Source organism: Hibiscus syriacus, unplaced genomic scaffold, assembly GCF_006381635.1.
Source record: "Hibiscus syriacus cultivar Baekdansim isolate YM2019G1 unplaced genomic scaffold, ASM638163v2 tig00117032_pilon, whole genome shotgun sequence".
Lineage (NCBI taxonomy): Eukaryota > Viridiplantae > Streptophyta > Magnoliopsida > Malvales > Malvaceae > Hibiscus > Hibiscus syriacus.
This window is the reverse complement of record NW_024063532.1, coordinates 461,880-482,527: the sequence shown is the minus strand read 5'-3', so window position 1 is coordinate 482,527 and position 20,648 is coordinate 461,880. Positions and strand designations below refer to the sequence as shown.

General features: G+C 34.5%; 1 pseudogene; it reads right to left on the bottom strand.

The window, feature by feature from the left end:
• Positions 1-439: 439 nt before the first annotated feature.
• Positions 440-17,607, bottom strand: LOC120196285 (annotated as a pseudogene).
• Between the last annotated feature and the right edge of the window lie 3,041 nt (positions 17,608-20,648).

Sequence of the window (20,648 nt, the reverse complement as noted above, 5' to 3'; positions counted from 1 at the left end):
TAATATTTTCCAGTAAGTGCTAACGTCGCTTTGCAGCAGTCTATTTTACCAACAATTTAAAACGAATCACATATACTGTTGTTAAACACGAATACGACTATAATCAACAAAAATCAAAAGGTAAAATCACAGTCGATATTTGCCGAAAAGTAAGTTTTCCTTTAGTTGCTCCTTTAATTTTTCATTTAGAATATAATGAAATTTTTGAGTAAAGGAAAATTTTCTACTGCTGAACAAAGTTTATGGGTTCACCAATAACTTTAACAAAATGGTGATTGAAACGTTTTGTGTAGAGCATGAATTGAATGTGTTAGAAAACGGAACTATTAATGCTAATTAAAACGAAATTAAAAACATTATTGCTATGTGGTAACGCGTTTATGGCAAAATGTTTTAAATAGTGCCAAAACCTTTGTATTAAAAACGCGTGAAATATTAGTTATAAATGTCGTCTTTTAATATCCTTATTTGATTATATTAAAGGTATTAAAAATTGTATGCATAAAAGCATTGAAGAGTAATGACATTTTATAATTAACGCGTGGAGTTTTAATGCATAATAATGTTTAATGCTTGAATTAATATTTATGTGCTTTCAATGTTTTAAAGATTAGTGCTTCATAATTTTTTTAAGATAGATATGTTATGTACATTTGAAAGCAATTATAATATTTTAACTACAATCAACTTCCTTTAATAAATGCTTTATGAAGTTTAAAGAATAACAATTTTATTATTAAATGGAAGTTTTAAATTGTGCTACAAGCATTAATGCATGATAATATGTTATCATGATTAATTGGAACTTTGGTGTTTAGTGTACATATAATATATTTTTTTATTGATGATTCATTTGAATTTTAAATGAATTAATGTTTGAATAAAAAATATTAAAAAGCATTTATTGCTTTTAACGTGTATACATAGCTATATTGGTGAATTAACTATTTTTTCATTTTAATGAATATATTGCTATATATATGGGTATATATTGTTAATATTTGTGCAATAAAGATTATGATTTAATGACTCCATTATAATGGAAATTGATTCTCTTGGAGAATAACAACCTTTGTTTCATGTGGAGATATGTAACTATTATTTTCATGTGAGGTAAGAATATTCAGTTTCTGAATAAAGTTAAAAATAAAATAGTAAGTTGAAAATAAATGTCAACTCTCTTGTCATACTAATAATTTCTTTTGAGAAATTTATAAGACAACAGAACGATTGCAATTTTAGAAAATCATGATGATGATATTGAACGAGATTATTCAAACTGAATAGTTGATTTCCATAATCTTGAAGATAAGAAACCAAAAGATAAGGATCTTGTCACTATCAATAATTTTATTTTAAATTATTGTTAGTAAATTAATTTTGTGACTAACCATGTATATTCTTCATTTGACTTCAGAATATACAAAAGAGATGTTGGTTCATATGAAGAGATTGTCACGATGGATTTTGGGATCATGCTGATTAAAATGATGATGCAAAGGCTGAAATAGCATGCATGGTGAGGATGAATAAGTTTATTTGGAAATTATGACTCTACATGCGAGGTTAGATTATTTAGACTTGTTATCTGTTAATTCATGTTTTTTTTAAATATGAATTAGATTGCATGCGCCTTTAAGATAGTCTTTAAAACTCAGTGGATACTATGAAATGAGATAAAACCACTAGCAGAGACTAAGGTAGTGCTACTAAGGATAAGGTAGTAGTGCAAGCCCAAAATATATGCTTCAAAGATATTATTGTGAGTAAAAGTATCAAGCATAATTCTTTAAAGAGATCTTATTTAAAGAAAGAAAAATTCACAAAAGTAGTGTGATGAGTATGAAAGTGATGCTAGGATTGGTTCTATAAAGACTTGGTACTTAAGGTGCCTAGTGCACCACCTCTCTTTCATAGAAACCTACCTGGTGCATTGTTCATTACTATGCTCACTATTCAAATACTATGACAAGATAAAAACTCTTAAAATTTAGTGCAGAAGTTAAAAGAGTAGATTAATTGGATGAGTAGAATACCAAATTTAGTCATAATAAAAAATATATGATCTCTTAAGGCTATTATGTTGAATATCATGAATGAGAATATGATAGACTCTATTGCTACTAAGAGTGTTGTAGCTATTAAATCTCTAGGTGATTTTCCTAAGTAGAGGAAAGAAAAGAGGTTATCATTTCATAATGGTTTATGCATTTTTATCTTAATGTAACTTCTCAAAACTTTGAGAATATAATTATGTGTAAACAAAACTTAAGTTTGTTAAAATATAGTTTTATGGCTAAAACGCATAACAAACTTTACTCTAATATGATTGGTATTGTTTACACGTTTTAAAAGACACTTATGGATATCCTAAAATGTTAAAATGTGGGGGTCTGTCTTAAATATAGATTAAATGCATAATCTTAAAAAGAAAGAAAAATATTCTATCAACTTCTTCTAGTATTCCTGCTAGGTCTATCAAGAAATTGATTTCGAGACTAGAAGAAGTAAAAGGCTATTTGGACCAAATTTTATCACTTCTTTTATTTCTTAGATAAATGATTTAGACTCTCTCTTTGATCATATAGCTTAAATATTATATGAGGATCCTAAAAAAAGGCTATAAGATCTATCGATACTAGTTCTAGAAAAGCGCTATTAATGATTAACTAGAATCGATAATGTCTAAACATACTTGAGATTAGTTGACTTGCCTAGAGGATTTAAACTAATCTATAGCAAATGAATCTTCCAGAAGAAAATGAAACCAGATGGTTGATCCAGTGGTATAAGGCAAGGCTAGTTGTCAAAGGGTTCACTTAAAAGTTTGTTTTAGACAATTTGATTCTTACTCCCGTTATGAACATCTTAACGATCCATGCATTATTTGCAATAGCCTTTATTCATAAGTTGCGAGTGCATAAAATGGATATCTAGATGAGGGATATATGGGAACAATGGTACAAGAAATTTCATAAAATTATACTTAGTTTTGGTTTGTGTGAATGGTTCAAATGTTAGTGTGTATTCGAAGATGAGTGGTACTGATTGCTTTATCATAAGCTTTGTATGTTGACGACATGTGATTTTTAGTTCTAACATTGAGTCCATTAACAAAACAAACAATTTTTGTTCATTAAATTTGAGATGATGGATTTGGGAGAAGTTGTTGTAATCTTAGAAGTCAAAATTACTGGAAAAGGATTTCTTTGTCAAGTACACTATCTTGAGAAAGTGTTAAAGAAATTTGATAGTTTTGATGTCGTCCCTATTCGAACCCTTGTGACTAGATATATCTTTTTAAGAATAAAGGAAGTAGTGTTTCCCAAACAAAATATTTTAAATAATCGAAAACTTAATGTTCTTAATGAACTATACTCGGCATGATATGCTTATGCTGTGAGTAGACTGAGTAGATATACTCATAATCCAAGTGGTGAACACTGGATTGCTCTTTCTTACTGAAGTATTTAAGGGTACTTTGGATGGAAACTTGAGTTTATTGGCTATCCTGTAGTACTGGAAGGATTGTGATGTCAATTGAGTTTCTGATAATGATGAGGTAAGCTCTACGAGCGAGTATATTTTACTTTAGGTGGAGCAGCAATCTCGTGGAAATCATCAAAGCAGACTTGTATTGCTCGTTCTACCATGGAGTCAGAATTTATAGCTCTTGACCTAGCTGGGCAAGAAGCCGAGTGGCTCAGAAGCTTGTTAGCAGATATTCCGTTGTGGGAAGACCGACTACTCAGATTTCTTATTGTATGATCATAAGCTGCGATATGTGTGGCTAAAAACCAAGCTTACAATGGTAAGAAAAGACACATTCGCATAAGACATGAATCAGTTAGACACTTAATAAAGAACAGAGTGCTCTCTTTAAAGTATGTGAAGTCGGAAAGGAACCTAGCAGATCCTTGGTCCTAGATTCGTCGAGGGGATGGGTCTAAAGCCCATTGGTTGAGGAATTCATGGGGATACCCAAACTTAGTTATCTAAGTTCCTGTGGTCAAACGAAACCATGGAAAGACTCATAGTGCACATTCCTACTGCCTATCCCTATGATGAATAATGTGCATGCCCAGGATGAGCTTAATTGCTCTTAATAAATTCATAGCCCAGGCTTTGGGTGGTCTTAGTGAGAAATACTTGATGAATTTACCGATTTTGGCTGAATATCTATTCTTAATAAGTTCATAACCTAGAGTTGAGTGGGTAGTTCTAATCGCGAAGGACTAGATGAACTTACCGCTTGAGAGAATGAGTTTTATTAAACTCTTAATGAATTCAAACCCAAGAGGTTCCTAATGAGAAGGACATATTGAATGGGGGATCCTAGTGAGAAGGACATATTGAATTCACCAAATTATGAGGTTGAATATTTATTCTTAATGACTTCTATTCCCAGAGTTTGGGTGGTTCATTTTTAATGAACTTGAAGAAAGTCACCATACCCTTTGTGAGGTTGAGCTATTATAAAAGCTCTTAATTATTTCATAGCTCAGTTTGAGTGGTTTATGTTGAGATAAACTTGATGAAATAACCTATGTAAGTGAGAAGAATTAGCCACTTTCTATGAAAAACGTTGGGCCGTTTTTCTAGTACACTTATTAGAATCCCGAGGAAAGAGGGCTAAACATATATACGTTTTTGTATATATATTCTTTGTAGACACTTCGAGAATTTTGATGGATGAAGGGTTTAGTTGTGTGTTATGAGTTTACCCCAATCTTAGAAAGTTCCATACTAGTTTCACTTATCTAAGAGAATGATTGCTCATCATCACTATGTACTAGTTCTAGATACATTCACTAGTTCTTAAGCAACTAATCTCGCTATTGCTCTTCTCATGTTTTAACTTCTTTGATCTCATCTTTACAAAAGAATTCTTTCGCATTAGTGGGGGAATGTTGATAATGCTCAAAGTATTGGTAATACTCAAAATTCCACTAGCATAAGAAATGCTCAAAATATGTTATAGCATTATCATGGAAAATGCTAATTAAATATTGGAAATATAGTGTTGGAAATGACAATTTTACCCTCATTATTTATCCTATAAATAGAGAGCAAATTCATTTATTTTAATTATCCCAAGCAAACATTTGTTTTAAAATATTCCTATCTTAAGAGCGTTGTTTGAGTTGAGAGAAGAGCAATACCACCAAGTTCACTCCAGTTTTCGAGTGTACGAATTCTTAGAGAGCCGTGTTAACCTCGGGGGAACGGTCTGCCTACTGTAGCGATTACACACATCGGGACGAATTCATTTCTAAGGCAGTGGTTTTTACCAGGACACGGTTATCATTCTGATTGATTATTTTATTTAATATTTTCCAGTCAGTGCTAACGTCTCGTTTTGCAGCAGTCTATTTTACCAACAGTCCATGGTACCGGGTTTTAGATCCATGAGAACAGCGCGAGGGACATACCTACGGCCACTGGCTTCATTGTTGTAGACACTGATCCGCTCCAGCTGAATACCCGAGTCGCCGTTATACTTGCTGGTGTTGTCGATTCCATGCTCGTCGCATATGACTTCCCAAAACTTAGCCCCGATCTGGTTCCCACATTAACCTCCTTGGATATGCAAGATTTCTCTCATGTTTCTTCACAAGGGTTCAGATACTTCTCTTCGTTTCATGGGAAATAAGGTGATGGGGTATCGAAGAGAGTAGGGATGGCAAACGGGTGGGTCGGGTGCTAATATCCCCCATCCCCATACCCACCTAATATTTTTCAATCCACCACCCGCCCACCACCCATGATGGGTACAAATTTTCAAATCCACACCCGCCCACGCAGGTATAATTTCAAATCCATCCCCACACCCACTACCCACTAGCGACATACCCATCTAGACCCGCCTGACAACAAACTAATGAGATGTTGGAGTTGGTTCCAGACAGTTCGTGATGGGATAGCAACGCATGCTTCAATTTGTTAGAGGAGTGGCTCTACGAATGTTATGGAGACAAATTGTAGGGAGCATGTAGTCGCAGAGTTGGATTGTTGAGTTGCTTTCGATGTTAATGCTCATAGTGCGCCTAATATGGGTTTTGAGGGGCTAAAGAACATGGGAGTTGTTGCTTTTGATGTTAATGCATATAATACGGCTAATTTGTGTTTGGATGGGCAGCATGGGTTAAAGAATATGGAAAGTGACGTGGTTAGTGGGATTATGGGTTTAATCAAAGAGTCGAATATTTCCCTAATTAAAGACCAGATTAAAGACTAAATATCCTTAATATTTGGTTAAATTATATGTTATATATTATACAATATTAAAATTTATAAATTAGTCTCTAAAATTACACCTAAATTCATAATGGTCCAAAATTTAATAGATATTTAGCTGGGCGGGCGGATACGGGGCGGGTAATGTCTCAAACCCATTACCCGCCTACCACCCACGACGGATATCACTTTATAAATCCACATCCGCCCACTATCCGCTAAAATTATACCCATCCATGCTCCAATTAGAGCGGATGCGGTGTGAAATTCACGAAACTATACCCGTTTGTCATCTCTAGAAGAGAGTAGATTGCTTTGCTTTTTTATGAGGAGGAATGTATGGACAGGAGTGAACGCTGGAAGGGGCTAAACTCTGTTGCCTAATTAACGCTTTGCTTTAAATAGATGAATGGGACATCCATACGGATATTATTCTTCCGTAAATTGCAAAAGATAACAAAAATGATTTTGGGGAAAAAATATTGTAATAAGTGTTACTAACATTCTTTTTCGGAATAAATTACATTTAACAAACCCTATTATCATCTAACATGATTGGATTGGATTTGATTGGATTGGATTGGACTGGACTGGTCTGGTCATTAATTGAACCGGTTTAAAAGATTGGTTTTATGAGGATGCTTTTTTTAATTATTTATAAAATTGATATTCAAAATTAATTATTTACTAAAATAATATTTCGACTGGAGAATAAAAATATATAACTTTAAAATTATTTTAATAAATTATATTTTTTAATTGAATAACACAATTTTTTAAGAGTTAAATTAATAAAAAAAATTATAAATATTAATGACTAAAAAGATGTTTATCTATATTTATAAAAGTTAGATTAACCGTTAAAAATAAAATTAGATCAATATATTTACAACTCAAAGCTCACTAAAGATTTTTTAAGAAAAAATCGATGGTAGCTCATTCATTCGTTATTTCCAGAACGTGAATTAATATAACATATGATAATAGATGATTTTTTAAAAGGATAATAATATTAATGTTTAATATTGAGGAGATCTCAATCTATAAAAATAAAGGAGATCCCCACCGTTGTGGCAACTACAGAGGTATTAAACTACTCAGCCATACCATGAAGCTATGGGAAAGGGTGATAGAGGCTAGGTTGAGACAGGTTACTAGGGTTTCGGAAAACCAATTTGGCTTTATGCCAGGCAGGTCTACTACGGAGGCGATTCATCTACTTCGACGGCTTATGGAGAAATATAGGGGAAAAAATAGAGATCTTCACATGGCGTTCATTGACCTTGAGAAGGCGTATGATAGCGTTCCCCGCGATACGATCTGGAAGACATTGGAAACGAGACGGACCCCAACTGCTTATATCCGTGCGATTCGTGATATGTACTGTAGATTTACTACCTACGCCAGGACTACAGTTGGCGACACCGAGGCATTCCCGGTGGAAATCAGACTCCACCAAGGGTCAGCTCTTAGCCCTTACATCTTCGCTTTGATTATGGATGACATCTATTGTGCGACACCAGACGGTGTTCCATGGTGTATGCTTTTCGCTGACGAAATTGTCTTAGTGGTTGAATCAAAAACTGAGCTGAATAGTAGAATGTCTACCTGGAAAACAACTTTGGAAGAAAAAGGACTAAGGATCAATATTGAAAAGACAAAGTATTTATGTTCAAACTTCAGTGGGAACCAAAACGATGAAGACGTAGAAATATTACGTATCTTATATTCTTAAAAATATGTGGTAGCCTTGGGTAGTAGAACAACGAGAGAGTATGTCTATCACTAGGTAGTCGAGGGTCATATTGTGACTTGTTATACTAGTTTGTTAATCGTATGTTCTATCTAGTTGGTGGAAGTGATTGGATAAGTTAAATTATCTCATCTCTCGATTGTCTGCTAAACTAAAGGGTTGTTTATGAGATCGTGTAGCATATGATGGGACTTGGTTAGATGTGAGCTATACTTTGTCAAAATAATATTTTTAGATATGTGTAACCAAGAGTATAGCAATATTCATTTTATCTATTCATTTCATTGATGACGATAATAATCAGGGATGGATCGAGAGAAGTATTGGAGGACGATTATATCTTTAAAAATTTTAATTTTTTATATCATTTAAATATTTTCACTATATTTTTTTATTGATAATCTAATTTTGAACTTTCTTATAATTTTATAATTTTGTACCTTAAATGTCTAATATAATTTCATAAAAATTTATCCATGTAACACAAAATCTTATACTCCTTCCCTAATAATAATTACTACTAGTGAGATTTATCTAAAGAGAAAGTGGAAAGTATAACAGAACTAAACTAAAAAAGAAAAACAACAGAAACAAAATGTTTCCAATTACGAAAAAATATATTCCATATAGACAAATAGACAACAATATTATGGAGCTAGCATTGAGTAATGCACCTTCATGTTTTGTCAAAAGAAAGTTGTTATTTGCTACATCTCAAAACAACCTACTAAATGATTTAATCCAAATGGAACATTTAACTTGTATAAAAACATTCTGATTAATTTTAACTCATTATATTATCAATAGAATCTAGTAACGGAAAGGTAGGACTACGTAAACACAGGCATTATAAGTTCAAGATCTTAAACTCTACATACGTATGTATGACATAAGCTAACATATTACTATGTATAATGCATGCATGCATGCATGAGATCTGAAAACCTAATGAATCCAAAGACAGGCAATTAATAATAGTTCAGCCTATATTGGTTAGCCGGAGAAGATGTTTTTTCTTGGACCCTAAACCGGGCTCACGTTTCACTTTGACCAAATGGCTCAAAACCTTGGCATAGCGACTCATGATTCCTTTGAGCTTTACCCCGTTGTTATTATACTGTTGGTTTTTCTTTACCAGCTGCAGCTGTTGCTGCTCTTCCGAGAAGTGCCGTCCAGAGAAGTGGTGGTGCCAGCCGTTTCATCGCCATTGATGAGCTGCTTCAAGCTTTTACGATCCTCGTTTTCTGAATCCTTGTCGTTGGTATTAGGTTGTTGGGGATGAGTATTCAGTCGCTTCCTGGTTCTCTTGGACAGTGTGATGTCGTAATGGCGCTTGCTTTGATTGCACTCGCTGCTGCCCATCATCTCCCAAACCAAACGGGAACAGATGGCATGAATTTAATGCAGATTTAAAAGAGGGTTTGTACTCAAATTTCAGCGTCTGACTGATTGATTAAAGATGAAATGTCCCCCTCTCTCTCCAACTGAAAAGATTCACCTTCTCCTCCGTGAAAGGGAGCTGGTTAAATACAGCATACCAGAGAAGCTGAAATATGACCAACCAAACAACAACAATTCATTCCCCTCCTCATTGTCTTCCGCACTTCAAAGGTTTATTTTTAATTATTTATTTAAAAATTATATATAAATATGAAAGAATAATTTATAATAATGTTAATTATCATTTACAATAAAAATATTTTAATATTTTTTCAACTGAATTAAAATATGATTAATCATTAATATCAACTTAGTCAAACACGTATAATATAATATAATAAGTCTTGATTTCAAATAAAATAAAGGTACTTGAATAAAATTATAATGAAGAAGAATTATCCCCATCAAACCTAACGAGAGGAAAAGAAACTTCATTTTCCACAAACTTCTCCTCTCATCGCATCTTTGACCCAAAAAAAATAAATAAATATAATTCTCCAAACTAGTTAAATCCTAACAATAACTTCTTCCCAAATATGAAAAAGAAAAATAGATTCCTAAGTAAACAGTAAGTTAGTGGTTAAATGTCCATTTCTAAGTTACAAATAGACATCTTTAAGGTTATATGTAAAAGCTTAGAGGTTGGACAGTCTGAAAATATGGATTTCGAAAGATGATTTTAAAAAAAAAATAATAATAATCATATTTATTTTAAAAAAATAGATCTTGAGTTCTAACACATTTTCCGATTCTATAAATATTACTTTTATTTATTCTATATTATGTAATTATATTATGCGGATGAGTTTAAGTTATATCTTATGGAAATTAAATATATAGTATAATAATAAATATAATGAAATATGTCAAGCTAGCTAGGATTAAAAATGTAGTACAATACCGTTCAAAAAATGTAGTACAATAAAAATATAAAGTTACTAAGTATTAAATAGAAATAACATATTTTGTAAATATAAAACAAAATATTAAGTTATTTAAAAAAAAGGTTAAGTTATTTGTAAAAGTTCAAATGATTATTAGAAAGTTCAAAAGATTTAAAAAAATATTAAATTTAAAAAACATGTTTGAATAGAAAATAAATTAATTAGATTAAATATTTACGAATATGAATAAGTTTAGACCAAATTTAATACCTATATTTTAGAATTTAGACTCGACTAAACTTAGGTACCATACAAATTAATATACTAATTATATGAGAAAGACACCAAATATTTATACTAAGTTGATTAAAGTTATACACATCATTTTGTATTAATGTACGATTATAATTAAAAAAAAACTATTTAATAACTATTTTTCTCCCTTTAATTGCCGTCTTTCTTTAATCAAACAAACCCTTTCTTTTATTATTAATTATCCAAACACGGGGTTTATAATATTGAATCAACACAGCCTAAACTGGAGTAGGAATGTAAAGTACTTATTCTAAGTGTCTTGGTCACCGGCATATCAAGAGGGGAATTTAGGAATAGATAAATGCATACCTGCAGGCTGATAGAGATGGATATTTAACACAATCTGATGTGATTCAATTTTTACGAATCCATTCGAATATTTAACTCCATCCCTATGCAGGCACCGCTGGTGCTTGTTCTGATACTGAACTAAATTTGTCAAAGATTACAAGGAAAAGAGACCAGCTGGGACATAACTTCTTTTCTAACTTGATATCTTTTTATCTTTCCAGTGTTGTTAGTGGGAATTGGGTCCGCCATGAAGAAACATCTTTGGTATTTTAAACCTGAAAAAGAGCAGGAAAGAAACAGTGAACAAACCATATTCATCCACTGCAAATGTTACCTGGACTTTTTTGTTTTTCATAGACTATGTATGTATGCAAAATATATTTAGATATGCCTATGGAGTATAATCCTTTAAAAATATGGAAAACTTTAGAAAAACATATACATGTCTCGCGCACACATATATATACCTGATACTCACCCTCGGTTCATCACAACCAAAGGAAAATCAAAATTTATCCATGCAGTTTTAAATCTTATGGAGTTAGAAGTTTAGTAAAGCGTACTCCGTTAAATTCTTTTCTCTACCATAACGTCGAAGGATTGTACTAGACAGGAATAGCCCGTTGCTTTGATCTGAGCTTTCAGAACTGTCATCAGACCACTGCCAATTCTCTCTTAATCGAATGCAAGCGACAACCACCTCTGCTAGGCAAGGATCAGGGATTCCTACAACAATGGAGGAAAAAACTCCAGGATGATGTATTAGCACCGCCTCTACCTATATGATCAAAAAGATTAGCATTATAAGGTAAAACGAGAACCAGATTTAAGTGACAGGTAAAACAAGAATAGATCTGTATATGATAGGAACTATATTGATGTTTACCTCTTCCGGGTATACATTTTCTCCTCCACTTTTGATTCGACCATTGGTTCGTTTAACAAGCCACAAGTTACAATGGTCATCAACGAACCCAATGTCACCCGTGTCTAGCCAAGTTTCTTCAATAGAATTTAATGTCTTATCAGGAATTTGATGATCCCAGTACCTTAGAATTACATGTGGACCTCTGGTGAGAATCCTTCCAACATTAGAAGGGCCATCATTGCATATCTTTATTTCAACATGTGGAGCAGGCTTGCCAACATAAACACCTCGTGTTCTGACCGGACTTGGATTAGTTTCAGAAAACGTCTGCAGTGATGTACCAGATACCTCCAGCATTGACTCAAAGAGGGTCATGAAGGCCAGAGAAGAACATGTCTCCGTCATCCCATAAGTGGAAAGAAGTTTGCTTTTGGGAATAATTTGGTTGTTGCATCTTTAATAGGGTTGTATGATAGGCCGCCTCCTCCATTTAATATCTTCTTCACACTGTCACTTCCCTTCCAACTTTTCTTCAGCCTGGTTGACAAGATTAGATCAGCCATTATTGCTGGGACAGTAATTAGAGAAGTCACATGGTGTTGTTCTATGCCTTTGAGGGCTAATGTTGCTTCAAACTTGGGCATGAATTTATGGCAAACTCCTACCATTAGCATGGCCATGGCTGAGGACAAACCACCAATGTGGCACAAGGGAGTAGTATGTAAATAAACCTGGAAATAACCAAACTAAAGTATTAAGAAGTTAGTGGGATCAAAGGATATAAACCAAAAAAGATAGGATGCACTCTTCCTTGAGCTGTATGACTTTCTGTTACTCCATCTTTTTATTTTTCTTGAAGTATTCATGTTCGACTCCCGTATCTGACACATAGGTATAGAATTAACCTCCAAAGATCCTCCAAATATATTACTAACCTTAGAAAATCTGGTTACACCCGTACAAGACTCGTACCTATATTTGACATGCCTATATTTGACACACACTGAAGTTCTAGTAGCATAGGTATGGTCCCTTCCATATTACTCAGGTTAATCCAGCAAGGTAAATCCACTTTGGAACAATCATGTTTGAATTATTTTACCTCTTCATTGTCAACAATCATATCCTTTAGATACAGTCAAAATGAATATGCATATTTCTAGAAGAAAGGCGTACATCATCATCACTGTAACCAACAATTGCAACTTTTGCAAGGGATTGTACAATTAAAGCTGTATGGCTTATCACAACTCCCTTTGGCTTCCCAGTAGTTCCTATAAATAGTCAAGGAAAACGAAAACCAAGAACTAAGATATTTTTGCCCATTTAAGGATGTATGGCGAAATAAAAAGCAAAAGCTACACTTAAATTTATAGTTAAGACTCATTTTTTTCCTTCTTTGCTTTACTTTATGGCAAAATAAATGCAGAGAAAATAGCGAGTGGGGAAAACTTAGAGTACTTAATATTGCTTAGAATCTATAGTTGATTTCTCAATTCAAGATAAAAAAAAATTTATAGGAATAGAAGGCCTCATTAAAAACCCCCTTCATGATTAAGGAACTCGGATTGAATTCCTTAATCATAGGAAGGAGGAAAAGAGTGCCATAAACTTTATTAATCAAGATACATAAGATTTACAACCTTAAGATAAAATCCTTACAAACACACCTAAACTCCAAAAATAAATTACCCCAAACACAGTAAAATTAACCAATACCAGATTTAGCCAAACCATCAGCCTCTATATTGGTTGTCCTAGCCACCCATCTAATAACTCCCTCCAGTTCTTTAAGTTTGACTGCTATATCCCTGACAATGGAGGCATATAAACTAGGACAAAGAGCTTCGTATTTAACCCAATCCACTACCATTTTACAATCTGATTCCACAATCAACCGACCCTTAATTCCTGCTCTGACTGAGTCAAAGAAGAATAATCCCTCATTAACAGCCTTTAACTCCATCAGAATAGGTGGACCCGGACCAGAAGCCTTCTTAAAAGAGCCTAAAAATATACCTTCTTCATCTCTCATAATACCCGCAATTCCGTTGCTCTTCCAATCCAAACTGGTAGTTGCGTCAACATTGAGCTTGACAAAGCCCTTAGGAGGGGGGACCAAGGGATGGTGAGACAATCGATTTGTTTAGAGGGCAATATGAATCCCCAAGGGAAGGGTCACTGATAAGAGCATCCAAAGAAATAACAGAATCTGCAAACTTAGCTAAAAACCAAGATGCAAGCCGAACTCTTGCTAAGAAAAATAAGTTAGTCTGATCTAACTTGCCTCTATCAAAGACAATATCATTCCTAACTTTCCAAACAGTCCAAATAACAACAGCCGAAATAAAGTTCCAAATGGCAGAACTGGAATTCAGATCTTCCCAAGCTAGAAGAAAGTTCAGCGCATTTTCATGAAAAACCGAACAAATGCTCCAATACTGTAAAAATTTATTCCACAAAGACCACACTACAAAACAAGAGAAAAACAAGTGAGAAGAGCATTCATCAGCCAAATTACATAGAGGACAAGAGAGATCTACAATATCCGTAACCCCTCTTTTAAACAGTTCTGTCCTAACTGGCAGCTTTTGAAGAACCACCTGCCACATAAATACCTCAATCCTTGGGGGCACCAAACCTTTCCACAAAATTTTCTTCCAAAAAGAATTCGCCTGAGAAGCTTGAGAACAAATCTTCACACATGAATTAACAGAATAAAAACCAGCCACATTCCCTTTCCACAACAGTGCATCACTGGCCTCTCTAGACAAAGAAAAATAAGAAATAATTGTCATCAAATTAGTCCATTGATCAAATTCCCAATCCACCAAACTCCTCCTTAATTGAATATTCCAAATCCAACCTAAAGGGCTAAACTCGCCGAACTCAATCAATTTACCACTCTGATTCGAAGAGCTAGCAAACAACCTTGGGAAAGAGACCTTACGAGGGCATTCCATTGCCCAAATGTCCTGCCAAAAGCGAATAAACTGACCACTACCAACTTGTATTCTGCACAAACTTCGGAACTTTGGGCCAAAAGAGTCTTCCTTAAAATCAGTATTAACCACTGACCTCCAAATCCAAGAAGATTTAGTTGGTATCTTGCTATTAAACAATAATGATGCATGATCCAGATTGTATTTTGAACAAATCAACCTCCTCCAAACAGCATTCCTTTCATTAGCAAACCTCCAAGACCATTTCCCAAGTAGAGCTCTGTTCATATTTAAAATATTCAACACTCCCAAACCTCCCTCCTCCTTAGATTTGCACACATTAGGCCAACTAACCCAACGAATCTTGTTTCTATCCATCCCTCCTCCCCATAGGAATTTAGACATTATGGAATTGAGTTTGAAATTAACCGAGGAGGGAATTTTAAAAAGAGATAAGTAGTAAGTTGGAAGTGAACAAAGAACCGATTTAATCAAAACTAACCTCCCTGCCAATGAAAGAGTGGTTGATTTCCAGCCTGCAAGCTTGTTGAATTCAAGATAAAATATTAATATTCAAAATAAGGAAATTATGTGCAGCATGCATTACAGTAACAACACCACATTAAGGAGCAAAATTAGCAAATAAGAAATATCTAACAAGGCAGTACGATCCTATCCTCCTCATATATTATCAGAAAGAATCATAAAATCTGAGTTGTACCAAGCTTTCTATTAGCTCTAATTAGACTTTTGATAATGTCACCTCTGTCTTCATTGTGAATCAAATTTACTGACTTATCATGGCACATCATTCAAATTTTACAGTTCATCAATGATTTTTGAGCACCGGGTTATCTGTGTTATCATGTTTTGAACAGCACCTATAGAGGCCCTAGTTGAGAAGCACGGGAGAAGATCAGGTTTTTAAAGTAGCTACCTTATTTGAAAATACTGACTGGCAGGGAGGTAGGAATGATGCACTCCCTGAATATTATTTTATAATATGATTAGTACAGATAAAAACCTAATATATGCACTCTATGAATGATGCAAAAAAGAGGAGTAGAAATCCTACAGGCCGGATTTGAGGTAATAATTACCCAATTATGTGCAACACCAGTTTATCTTGGAATTTTTCCGGGAGCAGGTCAAAGAGGAATTTTATAATAGAAGGGGAAAAAACATAGATAAAGGGGAAGGAATTTCTTCTCCACCCTCCACCAGCCCTTCATTTTTCGGTACACACTCATTGACTGATAACATTCCAACATAAGGTTGCAATTATATTACCATAAGTTTTAAGATTATGCATAAAACACATACCTGACGTGAAGCATACTACAAAAGCACCCTCAGGTGCAAATGAGTAATTCATCGATCCAAATCTTACAGATTGGTCCACAAGCATTTCTACCGTTAATACTGGAAAAATGATGTCAAAGCTATCATGGCTATTGATACATCATATATCCCAAATGTCACTTCATTTTCTAGGACATTTAGATGTCAAGAAAAATACATGCTGTCGCATTTGTTTACAGCATCCGAGGAACGGGAGCTTAGTGAGACATGCCACCTTAAAGCCAGTATAGCATCTCCCTGGAGTGCAGAATGCCAGAGGTAACAGCTCTCATCTGTCACCAACATTTTTGGTCTTATGGCTACATTGCCATCCTTGCCTCTTCAAAGCTCTATATTTAGGGAAGGCAATGCAGAGGAAAAAATAAGACGAGATTTCATAGCCGATAATATCTCTTACTCTACAAAGAAAAATTGACAAGCCCATTTTTCAACCCTAGTAAGGAAATTCTACATTATATTTTACTTTCCTCTCTCACGAAGAAATTCATGACAGAGAAGGTTAAAGTAGCAACCATTCGATGATACAAATTTATGTTGACTAGTTTAAGAAACATTCCCTAATTGCACATATCCAAAATATGAAACATACTTATTACAAAAATGCGAAACATACAAACCACAATAATTCCAATTCCAAGAGAAACTTGAACCCAATGGGGCAACAATTCCAGTCAACAGTTAAGAATCAGCACAGGAATATTTAAGATCCCAAAGAAACTAGATTTAGAACAAAAATCCTTTTCTTCTCTTGCTCAATAATTGAAATAGGAAACAGTTAAGAGCGACTGGTAAAAGAAACTGAGTTACTAACCCATCGATAATTAAAAGGAGCAACTATGCCTCCAATAAATGCAGCGGCTAGTATCCACTCTAGATACCAATCACTGAAACAACATCAATTTAATATCAGAAAGAACAATTACAAGAAAATAAATAACACACATAGAAAAACTCACATATGCATCATGCCTCGACTTCACTCGGTAAAAGAGAAACAATGTGTGTAATATCGGCTTAGATGAACGCATTACAAGTTAATTCATGATAATGCCAATGAATGCTTTCGTCATGAAAACCTAAAAGATAGTATTCCACACCCAAGTCGGAAAACAAAAGATAAAACAAGACTGCGTTCGGCAAGAAAAAAATGTCGGGCAGTTTCCGTTATTGAAAGATGCAGTTGGAGTCTGGAACTTAAAAGTTCCGGAAATAACCTGTTGAAAGCAGAGATTGCAACAACATCTCCGTTTTCGGAGGCCGACTTGGAGCAGGCCGCGAGCCAGACTCAGGACGCTCTCGAGGAACTGCTGGCCGGTTTTCTGGCGTCCGCCGCTGGTAGTAACGAGCGAATGACGTTTTAGGGTGACCAATCGGCTTACGCAATGGAAAATATGGGCCTCCGAGAAAATTCCCATATGAATTAGAGACTTCACTTTCTCAGCTGAAAATGAATGCAAGCTGTTTGCGAGATTTGAATGAGAAAATAGAAAAAGAGAGGTTGAAAGCGCGGCTTATCTTATAGAAAATTGTAGAAAGTGAACGGTTCCCTCTTCGCCATTTCACGGACTTGTAACACCCCGGGCTAAATTTTAATAATTTTAAAGTATTGGATTTAATTGATATTTTGAAAGAAATTATAGATTCAATTATAAAATTTTAAAGTTGACAGATCATTTTATAAAGTATAGAAAATTCAGTGGCTAAACTCATAGTTTAACCATTTTTCTTATATGTTGAAAATATAAACTCATTTCCCGTATGTTATTACGGAATTTTTTTTCAGTTTCCCTCCCCCTTTGACCCTCCTTTGAGCTCCGATCTACTCACCGTCCGGCCTTCGTTCGACGAACCGAAATCACCAACGTGTTTGTTGTCGACCAATGAACAAAACCCCTCAAACTTTTCGTCGTAAATCGTCGTCGTTCTCGTCAGTTTTAACTTCATTTTAGTTGATTTTTCGTCGATTCACGTTGATCCGACCACCCGTTTTCGACACCTCCTACACCATCATGTTCCTTGCATCGTTCCGAGTCCACCGGTGTCCTTCGTACCAACGTCGTCGCCGGCGCGTGGAGGGGTGATGAAGTCAAAGTTTTCGATGTTTCGGAATCGAGCTCTCCGTCATTCAAAATTGTAAATCGAGCTTGTTAAGTGTCTCAAAATGCCTTAAAATAAGTTTTAGAAATTTTTTCGGGAATTTTTTGACACTCCACGACGCCGCACGCGACCCATGCACCGCCCCTGCACGTGGAGAAGGTTGGGTGCGCGTGTGGACAGAAAAAAATAAATAAATAAATTGGTTTGACCGATCCGACCCGACCCGGTCTGACTGACCGACTCGTTGACTGGCGTTGATCACCGTTGACTAGAACTTTGACCAGTCGTTGACTTTTTCTGTGTATACATACCCTAACGTTTTTCGACGTTCTGAATCTGTTTTTGGGTCTGTTTCGTCAAATTCGAAACCGGTAAACTATTTTTCACTGATTTATCATCCGATTCGATCTATTTTTTAGAATTAAGCCCCGTTTTTGATGAAATTTTTATTTGAGGAATTATTGGAAGTTGAATTAAAGATCGAGGGCGTTCGAATGGAATTTATATGGTCGATCAATATGGCACAGCAATCGAGATAATACATTACTATCTCTTTATGTTTTAATGAACATGTTGACAATGGAAAAATGCATGGATGTATATGATTGGATTATTATGTCTGTTATATTGTGGATGGATTATAACCGAATACAGTTTAAGCGATGAATTATGAGAATACTTCGATTAAGTAAAATTACAAAAATACTCTTATGTTGTAATAAGGACAATAATTAACTCTGGAAGTTGTATAAGAAATTTTAAAGACATGTTGATTTGATGAAACTAATGATGTGTACAGAAAATACTTGTTTTGCTTAGAAAATATGGATAACCGATTTCTAAATCCAAGATGGCTTGTACAATATATTAGAAGTTTTGTTAAGGAGTAATTTAGATTTTAGAGATTATACGGGAAAGTGATTAACCCCATAATCTCTAAATTATAATTATCCTCGTTAGGAGTTAATATCGAAATTATTTTATTAAGAAATTACGAAATTACCCTTGAGAGGTAAAAGTATCCCCTGTTGCCCTGGAATGGAAATGACCAAGAATATCACTAAACTCATGAATGATTGGATATCCTCGAGCTCTGAAATTAATGAAATAAAATTGAGCACCAAAATGACCAAAATACCCTTATAACATAGACTAAGTAGAGGTGTTGGACTAATTAAGGAATCGAAGTAATTATGGGCGTTATACTACCCTTAAAAGTTATGAAAAACAACTTAAGTGAGCCAATCAACCCTAATGATATATCAGTACATGAACGACATAGATATCAATTGAATAAGCGTTCGTCTTCTCAAGTTGGCTCGATTATAATTTTGGAAGTATTCATCTCAGCTCAATTCTAGATCGAATTATGTACTAAATTGATCTTAACGGAAGTACAATATGTATCCAAAATTCAGAAACATCCGAATTACTCTGGAGTAACCATGATAGACTTGATTTCTAGATGAACTAAATAACCTAAAGGACTGAGGATTAAGTAAGTGATTGGGATAAGTCTGGAAACTCGGATGAACTTACATGATGTATCATCCCTATGGGTTATAAAACACAAATCAAGTACGTCAGCATTTCCTGATATAGTTAAAACATGGAAATGAAATAAAGACCATTAGAATATATGTTCGTCTCATTAAGATTCATTCAGCTATGACTCAGAAGATGATTTATGGAGAAGAATTGTTGGTATTAAAGAGTGAATACCAGGAAGGGCAACGAATGGACCGGTTAACATGCATTAGTTATGGGAGTTGTTCAGCTTGAGTTATTTCGATAATCCGATAGATCAACATAGACTGTAAATGTCCTGAACCTTCATTTCTTTCTTATCAGCTCAAATCACATTCTGGATAACTGATGATTCCGTTAGTTAATGAACTCTTCCAATAATGATTCTAAATTCTAGCATTGTACCAGCATACTGAAGATCCGTGTTTCTCTACCCAATAAGATTATTTAGTATCTCTGAATAATATATGATAAATACTTTGATCCTCTAGTGTGTTCCATATGTACTACATGACGATTTTATATGTTTAAAATGAGTTTTAACGAAAGTACTGATTTACTGGTTTATGAACCATGGCACCATGGTATGTGATCTCCGATTACGGTTTTCATCGAAAAGTATGAATTGTACATGATTTATGAAATAATGGAATTTACTAGTTTATGAATTATGGTTACCTGAAATGTGTTATATGGTTTCCTGTTTTCACTGGAAAATATGAATTGTTCCTGATTTATGGAATAATGGAATTTACTAGGTGTGCAGGTGGGTGTAAGGTTCTGGGGAACCTACACATTATAGAGTGTTCGGTTTGAGGGAATAATATGGTTTTTTATAAACGTTTTATGGGAGGGTGTTGTTGGAGGAAGTTACCGTTACTGCAGGCTCCTTTGCTTTATGTTCAGGGTAAGTCCTTACTTGGTGTGTAGGT